At 46.5% G+C, this 14,129-nt stretch overlaps 1 pseudogene; it reads right to left on the reverse strand.

Moving 5' to 3' along the window:
• Window positions 1–14,129, reverse strand: part of LOC110534823 — a 105,602-nt pseudogene that overhangs the window by 7,854 nt on the left and 83,619 nt on the right.

The following is a 14,129-nucleotide window of genomic DNA, read 5'->3' on the forward strand; positions in this document are numbered from 1 at the left end:
TCCAGAGCCACTCCAGCTCCACTCCAGCTCCACTCCAGCTCCACTCCAGAGCCACTCCAGCTCCTCTCCAGCTCCACTCCAGCTCCACTCCAGCTCCACTCCAATCCAGCTCCACTCCAGAGCCACTCCAGCTCCACTCTAGAGCCACTCCAGCTCCACTCCAGAGCCACTCCAGAGCCACTCCAGAGCCACTCCAGCTCCACTCCAGAGCCACTCCAGAGCAACTCCAGAGCAACTCCAGCTCCACTCCAGCTCCACTCCAGAGCCACTCCAGCTCCACTCCAGCTCCACTCCAGAGCCACTCCAGCTCCACTCCAGCTCCACTCCAGAGCCACTCCAGCTCCACTCCAGCTCCACTCCAGAGCCACTCCAGCTCCACTACAGCTCCACTCCAGAGCCACTCCAGCTCCACTCCAGCTCCACTCCAGAGCCACTCCAGAGCCACTCCAGCTCCACTCCAGCTCCACTCCAGAGTCACTCCAGAGCCACTCCAGCTCCAGAGTCACTCCAGCTCCATTCAAGAGCCACTCCAGAGCCACTCCAGAGCCATTCCAGCTCCACTCCAGCGCCACTCCAGCTCCACTCCAGCTCCACTCCAGAGCCACTCCAGAGCCACTCCAGAGCCACTCCAGCTCCACTCCAGAGCCACTCCAGAGCCACTTCAGCTCTGTAGTGCGTCTGTAGTGTGCGACTGTAGTGTGCGTCTGTAGTGTGCGACTGTAGTGTGCGACTGTAGTGTGCGACTGTAGTGTGCGACTGTAGTGTGCATCTGTAGTGTGCGACTGTAGTGTGCGACTGTAGTGTGCGTCTGTAGTGTGCGACTGTAGTGTGCGTCTGTAGTGTGCGACTGTAGTGTGCGACTGTAGTGTGCGACTGCAGTGTGCGACTGTAGTGTGCGACTGTAGTGTGCAACACACACCTTTTTGAAGGCCAGTTCAGTGTGGTCGGTGGAGGCCCGGGACACCCATCCTTTACTATTGTCTCTGGCCTCCTTCAGTAGGCCCCGCACCAGCCCCTCCATGAGTGTGTGGTAGGACCCTTCCTCCTCCTCTTCCTCGTATGTCTTACACAGATCGTTCAGAGGGGGCGCTAGTAACTCAGCCTCCATGTAGGAGTTCGGAGACTGGCTCACCGTCTCCTGTGGGATCTGAATGGGACAGGAGAAACAGCTATGAAGTATATTTGAAACTGTAAGAACAGACTGGTTAACTAGGTTATACCTGGGTCAGGATTTAAACAAACTGGTTACCTAGGTTATACCTGGGTCAGGATTTAAACAAACTGGTTACCTAGGTTATACCTGGGTCAGGATTTAAACAAACTGGTTACCTAGGTTATATCTGGGTCAGGATTTAAACAAACTGGTTACCTAGGTTATACCTGGGTCAGGATTTAAACAAACTGGTTACCTAGGTTATACCTGGGTCAGGATTTAAACAAACTGGTTAACTAGGTTATACCTGGGTCAGGATTTAAACAAACTGGTTAACTAGGTTATATCTGGGTCAGGATTTAAACAAACTGGTTACCTAGGTTATACCTGGGTCAGGATTTAAACAAACTGGTTAACTAGGTTATACCCGGGTCAGGATTTAAACAAACTGGTTAACTAGGTTATACCCGGGTCAGGATTTAAACAAACTGGTTGACTAGGTTATACCTGGGCCAGGATTCAAACAAACTGGTTGACTAGGTTATACCTGGGCCAGGATTCAAACAAACTGGTTAACTAGGTTATACCTGGGCCAGGATTCAAACAAACTGGTTAACTAGGTTATACCTGGGTCAGGATTCAAACAAACTGGTTAACTAGGTTATACCTGGGTCAGGATTCAAACAAACTGGTTAACTAGGTTATACCTGGGTCAGGATTTAAACAAACTGGTTAACTAGGTTATACCTGGGTCAGGATTCAAACAAACTGGTTAACTAGGTTATATCTGGGTCAGGATTTAAACAAACTGGTTAACTAGGTTATACCTGGGTCAGGATTTAAACAAACTGGTTAACTAGGTTATACCTGGGTCAGGATTCAAACTAACTGGTTAACTAGGTTATACCTGGGTCAGGATTTAAACAAACTGGTTAACTAGGTTATACCTGGGTCAGGATTTAAACAAACTGGTTAACTAGGTTATACCTGGGTCAGGATTTAAACAAACTGGTTAACTAGGTTATACCTGGGTCAGGATTTAAACAAACTGGTTAACCAGGTTATATCTGGGTCAGGATTTAAACTAACTGGTTAACTAGGTTATACCCTGGTCATTATTTAAACAAACTGGTTAACTAGGTTATACCTGGGTCAGGATGTTAACAAACTGGTTAACTAGGTTATACCTGGGTCAGGATTTAAACAAACTGGTTAACTAGGTTATACCCTGGTCATTATTTAAACAAACTGGTTAACTAGGTTATACCTGGGTCAGGATTTAAACTAACTGGTTAACTAGGTTATATCTGGGTCAGGATTTAAACAAACTGCAACAGACAGACAGCCCACTGCCTTTGACTTTTAAAAGGTGATTTAAAAGATGCTTGAGCAGACATCCACAGCAACAAAAAAAGCAATTTCTGCAAATGTCAGTGAAAGGCTCTTTAAATGTGCAGTGCAGTGTCAGCACGGTGTAGTTTGTGTGAATCCTGACCTAGGTATTAGCTAGGCGCTATAGGACTGTAAAACCTCTTGAAAAAGGCATTGGGCAGACAGACAGACAGGCAGACAGACAGACAGGCAGACAGTCTCACCTCGAACAGGTGTTGGCACTCAGTGATCATGTGAGACAGGCCCTGTGTGGCAGCAAGGTTCTCATTAAGGTCCTTCTGGTCTGGCCGACCAGTAGCATACTTCCTCTGGATGGACCTATAGGAGGAGAGGAGGGGAGGAGTTAGTAACTGAGGGGAACTAAACCCCATCTGTTATAACTAAACTCCATCTGTTATAACTAAACCCCCAGCCGTTTTAACTAAACCCCCATCTGTTATAACTAAACCCCCATCTGTTCAAACTAACCCCCATCCGTTAGAACTAAACCCCCATCTGTTAGAACTAAACCCCCATCTGTTCTAACTAAACCCCCAGCTGTTTTAACTAAACCCCCATCTGTTATAACTAAACCCCATCCGTTAGAACTAAACCCCATCTGTTAGAACTAAACCCCCATCTGTTAGAACTAAACCCCCATTTGTTAGAACTAAACCCCCATCTGTTAGAACTAAACCCCAGCTGTTAGAACTAAACCCCCATCTGTTAGAACTAAACCCCCATCTGTTAGAACTAAACCCCCAGCTGTTAGAACTAAACCCCCAGCTGTTAGAACTAAACCCCCAGCTGTTAGAACTAAACCCCCAGCTATTAGAACTAAACCCCCAGCTGTTAGAACTGAACCCCCATCTGTTAGAACTAAACCCCCATTTGTTAGAACTAAACCCCCAGCTGGTAGAACTAAACCCCCAGCTGTTAGAACTAAACCCCATATGTTAGAACTAAACCTCCATCTGTTAGAACTAAACTCCCATCTGTTCGAACTAAACCCCCATCTGTTCAAACTAACCCCCATCTGTTCAAACTAAACCCCATCTGTTCAAACTAAACCCCCATCTGTTCAAACTAAACCCCCATCTGTTCAAACTAAACCCCCATCTGTTCAAACTAACCCCCATCTGTTAGAACTAAACCCCCATCTGTTCAAACTAAACCCCCATCTGTTAGAACTAAACTAAACTAAAGCCTAGTGGTTAGAGTGTTGGACTAGTAACCGAAAGGTTGCAAGATAAAATCCCCGAGCTGACAAGGTACAAATCTGTCATTCTGCCCCTGAACAGGCAGTTAACCCACTGTTCCTAGGCCATCATTGAAAATAAGAATTTGTTCTTAACTGACTTGCCTAGTTAAATAAAGGTTAAATAAAAATAAAAAATAAAAAAAATAAAAAAAATAAAAAAATAAAGAAATAAACCCACATCTGTTAGAACTAAACCCCATCTGTTCAAACTAAACCCCCATCTGTTCAAACTAAACCCCCAGCTGTTAGAACTAAACCCCCAGCCGTTAGAACTAAACCCCCAGCTGTTAGAACTAAACCCCCAGCTATTAGAACTAAACCCCCAGCTGTTAGAACTAAACCCCCATCTGTTCAAACTAAACCCCCAGCCGTTAGAACTAAACCCCCAGCTATTAGAACTAAACCCCCAGCTATTAGAACTAAACCCCCATCTGTTCAAACTAAACCCCCAGCCGTTAGAACTAAACCCCCAGCTGTTAGAACTAAACCCCCAGCCGTTAGAACTAAACCCCCATCTGTTAGAACTAAACCCCCAGCTGTTAAAATAGACATTGTTAATGCAGTACAGGTTAGCAGATGTTCTGTGTGTGTTTTATCAGTCGTGTTTACAGGTATTCAGCGTCCAACTAAATGCTTCCTGGCCGGTTCCTTCTAAATTGTGCACTCAGAATAAGAGTGTGTGTGTGTGTTTGTTTGTACCTGGGGCACAGGTTGCCGTTCTTCAGTATGTTGAGATGGAACAGAGAGGGGCCCAGACACACAGCCAGGTTCATAGGGGTCATCTGGTTCTCCTCGACACAGGAAGTGACATCGCGCAGAAAGAAGAGCAGTGTCTGGAGCACTTCCCTGTTCTCGTCTGACATCAGCAAGATGGCCGCCCTCACGGCCTGCAACCTGTGCTCATTAGGTACGTCTAGAGCGAGCGAGAGAGAGAGAGTTCACTGACTTGTCGTTGTTGTGAGTTTTTCATCATGTTAGTTTGTTAAATATCCTTGAACAATCTGTAGTTTTATAAACTGCATAAAACTGAAAATATATATATTTTTAAACAATACGCCAACTAAGAGGTGATCAGTCATATCTTTGAAAAGCATTAAATTGAGAAAGGGAATTATAAATGTGTGGTGTTTTTTTTTTATTTTTTTATTTTTTACCTTATTTTATTTTACTAGGCAAATCAGTTAAGAACAAAGTATTATATTCAATGACGGCCGTCTAGGAACAGTGGGTTAACTGCCTGTTCAGGGGCAGAACGACAGATTTGTACCTTGTCAGCTCGGGGATTTAAACTTGCAAACCTTCCGGTTACTAGTCCAACGCTCTAACCACTAGGCTAACCTGCCGCCCCATTGTGGTGTGTGGTGTGTGGTGTGTGTGTGTGTTCTTACACTGGTAGATGTGTAGGAAGGTCTCTCCCAGCTTGCTGGTCAGTAGAGGTTCAGGAAGGTCTCTGAAAAACTGTTTAACCATGTCTGCTACGTCGTACGCTGACTGGTCCTCGTAACACACACTGCCAGGACTGGTCTCACACTCCTGTCTCAACGCCTGGATACGGGACTTTACACCGGACTTACGGAACAGACCCACCTAGAGAGACAGGTGGAGAGAGGGGGAGGGAAAGGGGGAGGGGAGGGGGAGAGGGAGAGTTGCACTCCTGTCTCAAAAGTCACAAGACTTAAACTCAACTTGCAAAACTGTTAGCATGTTAGTGTGCACACATACACAGTGTGTGTGTGAGACATATGTGTGTGTGTGTGTGTGTGTGAGAGACTAGGTAAATGGTGTGCGTGTGTGTGTGTGTGACTAGGTAAGGTGTGTGTGACTAGGTAAAGGGTGTGTGTGTGTGTGTGTGTGTGTGACTAGGTAAAGTGTGTGTGTGTGTGTACCTGGTCAAGGCAGTGCATTCTGAGATGACTCAGGGCCTGCTGTAGACAGAGGGGTAGAGGATAACCACAACGCTGTGTATGTACTATGAGGGGAACCCCAAACACACCCTTCTCTCTACTGTCTTCAACCTTCATACGCTTCAGAAACGTAGGGACAGACCTGGGAGAGAGAGAGAGAGAGGAGGAGAAGATGACTGTGTGTGTGTGTGTGTGTGTGTGTGTGTGTATATACAGTGCCTTGCGAAAGTATTCGGCCCCCTTGAACTTTGCGACCTTTTGCCACATTTCAGGCTTCAAACATAAAGATATAAAACTGTATTTTTTTGTGAAGAATCAACAACAAGTGGGATACAATCATGAAGTGGAACGACATTTATTGGATATTTCAAACTTTTTTAACAAATCAAAAACTGAAAAATTGGGCGTGCAAAATTATTCAGACCCCTTAAGTTAATACTTTGTAGCGCCACCTTTTGCTGTGATTACAGCTGTAAGTCGCTTGGGGTATGTCTCTATCAGTTTTGCACATCGAGAGACTGAAATTTTTTCCCATTCCTCCTTGCAAAACAGCTCGAGCTCAGTGAGGTTGGATGGAGAGCATTTGTGAACAGCAGTTTTCAGTTCTTTCCACAGATTCTCGATTGGATTCAGGTCTGGACTTTGACTTGGCCATTCTAACACCTGGATATGTTTATTTTTGAACCATTCCATTGTAGATTTTGCTTTATGTTTTGGATCATTGTCTTGTTGGAAGACAAATCTCCGTCCCAGTCTCAGGTCTTTTGCAGACTCCATCAGGTTTTCTTCCAGAATGGTCCTGTATTTGGCTCCATCCATCTTCCCATCAATTTTAACCATCTTCCCTGTCCCTGCTGAAGAAAAGCAGGCCCAAACCATGATGCTGTCTCCACCATGTTTGACAGTGGGGATGGTGTGTTCAGCTGTCTTGCTTTTACGCCAAACATAACGTTTTGCATTGTTGCCAAACAGTTCAATTTTGGTTTCATCTGACCAGAGCACCTTCTTCCACATGTTTGGTGTGTCTCCCAGGTGGCTTGTGGCAAACTTTAAACAACACTTTTTATAGATATCTTTAAGAAATGGCTTTCTTCTTGCCACTCTTCCATAAAGGCCAGATTTGTGCAATATACGACTGATTGTTGTCCTATGGACAGAGTCTCCCACCTCAGCTGTAGATCTCTGCAGTTCATCCAGAGTGATCATGGGCCTCTTTGCTGCATCTCTGATCAGTCTTCTCCTTGTATGAGCTGAAAGTTTAGAGGGACGGCCAGGTCTTGATCAGGTCAGGTCAGATTTGCAGTGGTCTGATACTCCTTCCATTTCAATATTATCGCTTGCACAGTGCTCCTTGGGATGTTTAAAGCTTGGGAAATCTTTTTGTATCCAAATCCGGCTTTAAACTTGTTCACAACAGTATCTCGGAACTGCCTGGTGTGTTCCTTGTTCTTCATGATGCTCTCTGCGCTTTTAACGGACCTCTGAGACTATCACAGTGCAGGTGCATTTATACGGTGACTTGATTACACACAGGTGGATTGTATTTATCATCAGGTCAACATTGGATCATTCAGAGATCCTCACTGAACTTCTGGAGAGAGTTTGCTGCACTGAAAGTAAAGGGGCTGAATAATTTTGCACGCCCAATTTTTCAGTTTTTGATTTGTTAAAAAAGTTTGAAATATCCAATAAATGTTGTTCCACTTCATGATTGTGTCCCACTTGTTGTTGATTCTTCACAAAAAAATACAGTTTTATATCTTTATGTTTGAAGCCTGAAATGTGGCAAAAGGTCGCAAAGTTGAAGGGGGCCGAATACTTTCGGAAGGCACTGTATATATATGTGTGTGTGTGTGTGTGTGTGTGTGTGTGTGTGTGTGTGTGTGTGTGTGTGCCTACCAGGTCCAACCATGTTTGTTAGATGTGGAGTATTTCTCCATGATGGCTGTGAGTCGGAGCAGAGAGAACTTCTTGAGCAAGCTGAGCTGGACAGCTGATTGGGTACTGATCTGTAGCGAGGAGTCTGATTGGCTCAGACGGTCAGACAGGCGGAAGCTCGGCCACCGGTGACTAGAGAGAGCGAGAGAGACACAGATAGACAGAGAGAGACAGAGAGAGACAGAGAGAGAGAGAGAGAGAGAGAGAGAGAGAGAGAGAGAGAGACACAGATAGACAGAGAGAGACACAGATAGACAGAGAGAGAGAGAGAGAGACAGAGAGAGAGAGAGAGACAGAGAGAGAGAGAGAGAGAGACAGAGAGAGACAGAGAGAGAGAGAGAGAGACAGAGAGAGAGAGAGAGAGAGACAGAGAGAGACAGAGAGAGAGAGAGAGAGACAGAGCGAGAGAGAGAGAGAGAGAGAGACAGAGAGCGAGAGAGAGAGAGAGAGACAGAGAGAGACAGAGAGAGAGAGAGAGAGAGAGAGAGAGACAGAGAGAGACAGAGAGAGAGAGAGAGAGACAGAGAGAGAGAGACAGAGAGAGAGAGAGACAGAGAGAGACAGAGACAGAGAGAGAGAGAGACAGAGAGAGACAGAGACAGAGAGAGACAGAGACAGAGAGAGAGAGAGACAGAGAGAGACAGAGAGAGAGAGAGAGATAATTTCTTTATTGTTTTGAAACCTCTGTATGTGTAATGTTTACTGTTCATTTTTATTGTTTATTGTTTATTTCACTTTATATATTCACTTTATATATTATCTACCTCACTTGCTTTGGCAATGTCAACACATATTTCCCATGTCAATAAAGCCCTTGAATTGAATTGAGACAGACAGACAGAGAGACAGAGAGAGAGACGGAGAGACAGAGTGAGCTGCTGTGGAATAAGGATTCTTATCTTTAAAAGACTAGTTGTTCATGTTTCTGCTCCAGTCTCAACAAGTTTAAAAGGTTCATCTCAGAGAGACTGACCAGGATACATACAGGTCAGAGAGACAGACACTCACCGTGGTCTCGTTAGAGAGACAGACACTCACCGTGGTCTCGTTAGAGAGACAGACACTCACCATGGTCTCGTTAGAGAGACAGACACTCACCGTGGTCTCGTAAGGGAAGCTCCCACTCCAGAGTCTCTCCTCTCTCTGGTCCCTGTAGGGTCCGTATCATTTAGGGAGACCCCGTCTCTCTCACCCTCTCCCCCCTCCTCCTCGTTCCCTGCCTCCCCCTCCTGTCCCTCTGTCAGCATGCTGCGACTCCAGTGGTCTACAATCTGCTGCAGGCCGCTGACGTGACTGATGATGTCATCCAGGTGGGGGAACAGGTGATCGTCTCGGTCCACATCTAGCAGGTCACCTGTGGACGTGTAAAGGTGAGACCCAGGGACGTTGTCATACACACTCACCCTGCTGCCACGCGGAGCTCCAGGACAGGGAGGCTTCTTGGACAGAGCCATGCCTTCCCAGGGGGAGCCTTGACTGGGGTAGAGCGGAGAGGGAGAGGGGGTCTGGCGCTGGTGGTCGGTGACAGGGGCTAGGCTCTCTATAGACAGGGCTTTGGGGAAGGTGCCTGGTTTGTGGTCCTTGGGGATGTGGACCAGCAGGTCCTCGTATGAGCGGAAGTGGAAGTGGTTCCTGCTGAACAGGCTCTGTTGTGCTTCAGTCCTCCGGCCATGGGGGGCGCCAGAGAGCAGCTCCGTGTCTTCTAGGTAAACACGTCCTCTTTTAGGCCGAGGCTTAGAGACTCTCTGCCTCACACTAGGACTCATGGAACTCACACTGCTTGTCTCTGATTGGCCCTCGCTGCCATCTCCATGGGCAACAGGGGATGTGATGTTGTCTGATTGGTGGAGAGGATGAGGACTGCCATCTGATTGGTTGATGGGGACACAGTGGAGTGTCTGTAGTGCCTGGGGATCCTGCCCCTGTAAGACCGGCCCACTGATGACCAGAGCCCGTCCACTTCCTGTCTTCCTCCTGAAGGACGGCCCCCACGTACGCATCATCTCCATGCGACGCAGGAAGGACTTTGCCGGACTCCGCCCACCCTGGCCATGACGGCTGCTTTTGATTGGTAGAGAGTTGTAGTGGGACATGTCCCTCGGAGGCTGGTAAAAACAATAATTAAATATATATATAATTACTCGCTTTACACAATACATCAGCAAGATCACTAAAAATCACATCTCAAAATAGGGCTACTTAATGTTAGATCCCTCACTTCAAAGACAGTTATAGTCAATCAACTAATCACTGATCAAAGTCCTGATGTGATTGGCCTGACTGAAACATGGCTTAAGTCTGATGAATTGACTGTGTTAAATGAGGCCTCACCTCCTGGTTATGTTAGTGACCATATCCCCCTGCGCATCCCGCAAAGGCGGAGGTGTTGCTAACATTTAAGACAGAAAATGTAAATTTACAACAAAAAATGACGTGTTCGTCTTTTGAGCTTCTCGTCATGAAATCTATGCAGCTCAATTACTTTTTATAGCTACAGGCCTCCTGGGCCATTTACAGCGTTCCTCACGGAGTTCCCTTAGCTACAGGCCTCCTGGGCCATTTACAGCGTTCCTCACTGAGTTCCCTTAGCTACAGGCCTCCTGGGCCATTTACAGCGTTCCTCACTGAGTTCCCTTAGCTACAGGCCTCCTGGGCCATTTACAGCGTTCCTCACTGAGTTCCCTTAGCTACAGGCCTCCTGGGCCATATACAGCGTTCCTCACTGAGTTCCCTTAGCTACAGGCCTCCTGGGCCATATACAGCGTTCCTCACTGAGTTCCCTTAGCTACAGGCCTCCTGGGCCATTTACAGCGTTCCTCACTGAGTTCCCTTAGCTACAGGCCTCCTGGGCCATTTACAGCGTTCCTCACTGAGTTCCCTTAGCTACAGGCCTCCTGGGCCATATACAGCGTTCCTCACTGAGTTCCCTTAGCTACAGGCCTCCTGGGCCATATACAGCGTTCCTCACTGAGTTCCCTTAGCTACAGGCCTCCTGGGCCATATACAGCGTTCCTCACGGAGTTCACTTAGCTACAGGCCTCCTGGGCCATATACAGCGTTCCTCACTGAGTTCCCTTAGCTACAGGCCTCCTGGGCCATATACAGCGTTCCTCACTGAGTTCCCTTAGCTACAGGCCTCCTGGGCCATATACAGCGTTCCTCACGGAGTTCCCTTAGCTACAGGCCTCCTGGACCATATACAGCGTTCCTCACTGAGTTCCCTTAGCTACAGGCCTCCTGGGCCATTTACAGCGTTCCTCACTGAGTTCCCTTAGCTACAGGCCTCCTGGACCATATACAGCGTTCCTCACTGAGTTCCCTTAGCTACAGGCCTCCTGGGCCATATACAGCGTTCTTCACTGAGTTCCCTTAGCTACAGGCCTCCTGGGCCATATACAGCGTTCCTCACTGAGTTCCCTTAGCTACAGGCCTCCTGGGCCATATACAGCGTTCCTCACTGAGTTCCCTTAGCTACAGGCCTCCTGGGGCATATACAGCATTCCTCACTGAGTTCCCTTAGCTACAGGCCTCCTGGGCCATATACAGCGTTCCTCACTGAGTTCCCTTAGCTACAGGCCTCCTGGGCCATATACAGCGTTCCTCATTGAGTTCCCTTAGCTACAGGCCTCCTGGGCCATATACAGCGTTCCTCACTGAGTTCCCTGAATTCCTATCGGACCTTGAAGTCATAGCAGATAATATTCACATTTTTGGTGACTTTAATATTCACATGGAAATTGGAAAAATCCACAGACCCACTCCAAAAGGCTTTCGGAGCCATCATCAGCTCATGTTTTGTCCAACATGCCTCTGGGACCTACTCACTGTCACAGTCATCAGCATTCCCCAAGAGAGGATGGCTTTCACTTCAGCAGTAATAAATTCATTAACTTCTTTGAGGAAAAGATCATGATCATTAGAAAGCAAATTACGGACTCCTCTTTAAAACTGTGTATTTCTCGAAAGCTCAGTTGTCCTGAGTCAGCACAACTATGCCAGGACCTAGATCAAGGGAGACACTCAATAAAGCCTCTCTATATTGAATTTGTGCTAAACACAGCTGCTAGAATCCTGACTAGAACCAAAAATGTGATCATATTACTCCAGTGCTAGACTCCCTACACTGGCTTCCTGTCAAGGCAAGGGCTGATGTCAAGGTTTTACTGCTAACCTACAAAGCATTACATGAACTTGCTCCTACCTATCCCTCTGATTTGGTCCTGCCGTACATACCTACACGTACGCTACTTTCACGCCGACCCTAGGAGGGGTGTGTCACTTGAGTGGGTTGAGTCACTGACGTGATCTTCCTGTCTGGGTTGGCGCCCCCCCTTGAGATCTTTGTGGGCTATACTCGGCCTTGTCTCAGGATGGTAAGTTGGTGGTTGAAGATATCCCTCTAGTGGTGTAGGGGCTGTACTTTGGCAAAGTGGGTGGGGTTATATCCTTCCTGTTTGGCCCTGTCCGCGGGTATCATTGGATGGGGCTACAGAGTCTCCCGACCCCTACTGTCTCAGCCTCCAGTATTTATGCTGCAGTAGTTTATGTGTCGGGGGGCTAGGGTCAGTTTGTTATATCTGGAGTACTTCTCCTGTCTTATCCGGTGTCCTGTGTGAATTTAAAAATGCTCTCTCTAATTCTCTCTTTCTCTCCCTCGGAGGACCTGAGCCCTAGGACCATGCCTCAGAACTACCTGGCATGATGACTCCTTGCTGTCCCCAGTCCACCTGGCCGTGCTGCTGCTCCAGTTTAAACTGTTCTGCCTGCGGCTATGGAACCCTGGCCTGTTCACCGGACGTGCTACCTGTCCCAGACCTGGTGTTTTCAACTCTCTAGAGACAGCAGGAGCGGTAGAGATACTCTTAATGATCGGCTTTGAAAAGTCAACTGACATTTACTCCTGAGGTGCTGACCTGTTGCAACCTCTAGAACAACTGTGATTATTATTATTTGACCCTGCTGATCATCCATGAACATCTAGGCCAGGTCCGTTATAATCTCCACCCGGCACAGCCAGAAGAGGACCGACCACCCCTCATAGCCTGGTTCCTCTCTAGGTTTCTTCCTAGGTTCTGGCCTTTATAGGGAGTTTTTCCTAGCCACCGTGCTTCTACACCTGCATTGCTTGCTATTTGGGGTTTTAGGCTGGGTTTCTGTACAGCACTTTGAGACATCTGATGTAAAAAGGGCTTAATAAATACATTTGATTGATTGAGTACATGAGATATAGGAGGCAGACATGAAGACAGACGTACCTGGTAAGGCCCGACCAGCGATGCCATAGAGACCGAGTCAGGGAGCATGGCTCCTAGAGATTCTTGGCTGTGAAGAGAGGATATATCCGTGATCTCTGGTTCGCTGATGTCCGTTAAGACGCTCTCACTGCTCACCGTGCTCCGCAGGAGTCCCTCCCCCTCGCCCTGACACCCCTCAGGGTTGCTCTCATTGGGCGAGCCCAGCAGGAAGTGCATGTCCTGGAGGCGGGACCAGCGCCGGCTGTTCCACTCAAAGGTCCATCTCTTACTGATGGCCAGCGGGTCCGAATCATCAGTCTGGAGAAAGTATATTTTATTACAGCATGTGTTTACTATAGACCGTTTTCCACGACACACTAACGCCACACACAGATGAGCGCTAAGAAAGCGATTGCTATCTGCGCCCATTCAACATAACCTCGATTTATATTTTCATTACTTCTTAAAATAACTTTTGGGGGGGAGGGTTGTAATATACTTACAATTATCTTTCGATTCTTGCTTGAACAGTCTCTAAAATTATATTTGGTTGTGATCTTTGCAAAATAAGAATTTTGGTTTCAGCAGTTGTTGTTAGCTAGAATGCTAAAGCTCATTGATATATGCTGTAGCAAAAGCTAGCCAAAGAGCCGTTTTCTACTGGTTGAAGTTGAAGTGTTTTGTAAGTATAATGCAGTGGATTTGCGACGATGACAAACATTATATTAAGCAGGACATTCAAACGAATCATAATAAAATAAAATAAATAAATAAAATAAAATCCCATTGTCATCCAAACGTAATGTGAACTTTACGAGCAACATGGAGTTTGTTTGTCGTTAATTAGAATTGTTCTGCCAGCAACTTGCGCGGAAAAACACAGAAAGGGATCTATTGCAAGACACATTTCTCAATCGTAAACTACTTTATGAAAATCACAAAACACTCAATATTTTGAGTTAAAAAATCATTTTAAAAAACGGCCTATTATTATAAATGGGTCAAAGTGCTTTGGCTGTTCTCTTTGAGTGGTGCTATATCCATAATTTACCACACGGTGGCAGCACCGAGTAGCTTTCTGAACTGGAACAACGTAAAAGCTCTGGCCACAATCCACTTCACCATAATATTAAATGTCATTCATTTTTCACTGATTCCAAGAACAATGAACAACAACAAAATGACAAACAAACAAAATGCTACATTTTCTCTCATCTTATCTCAGCTCCAAATACGCTATGAATGGTGTTAAGATGAGATAAAATAAG

The sequence above is a fragment of the Oncorhynchus mykiss genome, chromosome 10, assembly GCF_013265735.2.
Source record: "Oncorhynchus mykiss isolate Arlee chromosome 10, USDA_OmykA_1.1, whole genome shotgun sequence".
In the NCBI taxonomy this organism is placed as follows: domain Eukaryota; kingdom Metazoa; phylum Chordata; class Actinopteri; order Salmoniformes; family Salmonidae; genus Oncorhynchus; species Oncorhynchus mykiss.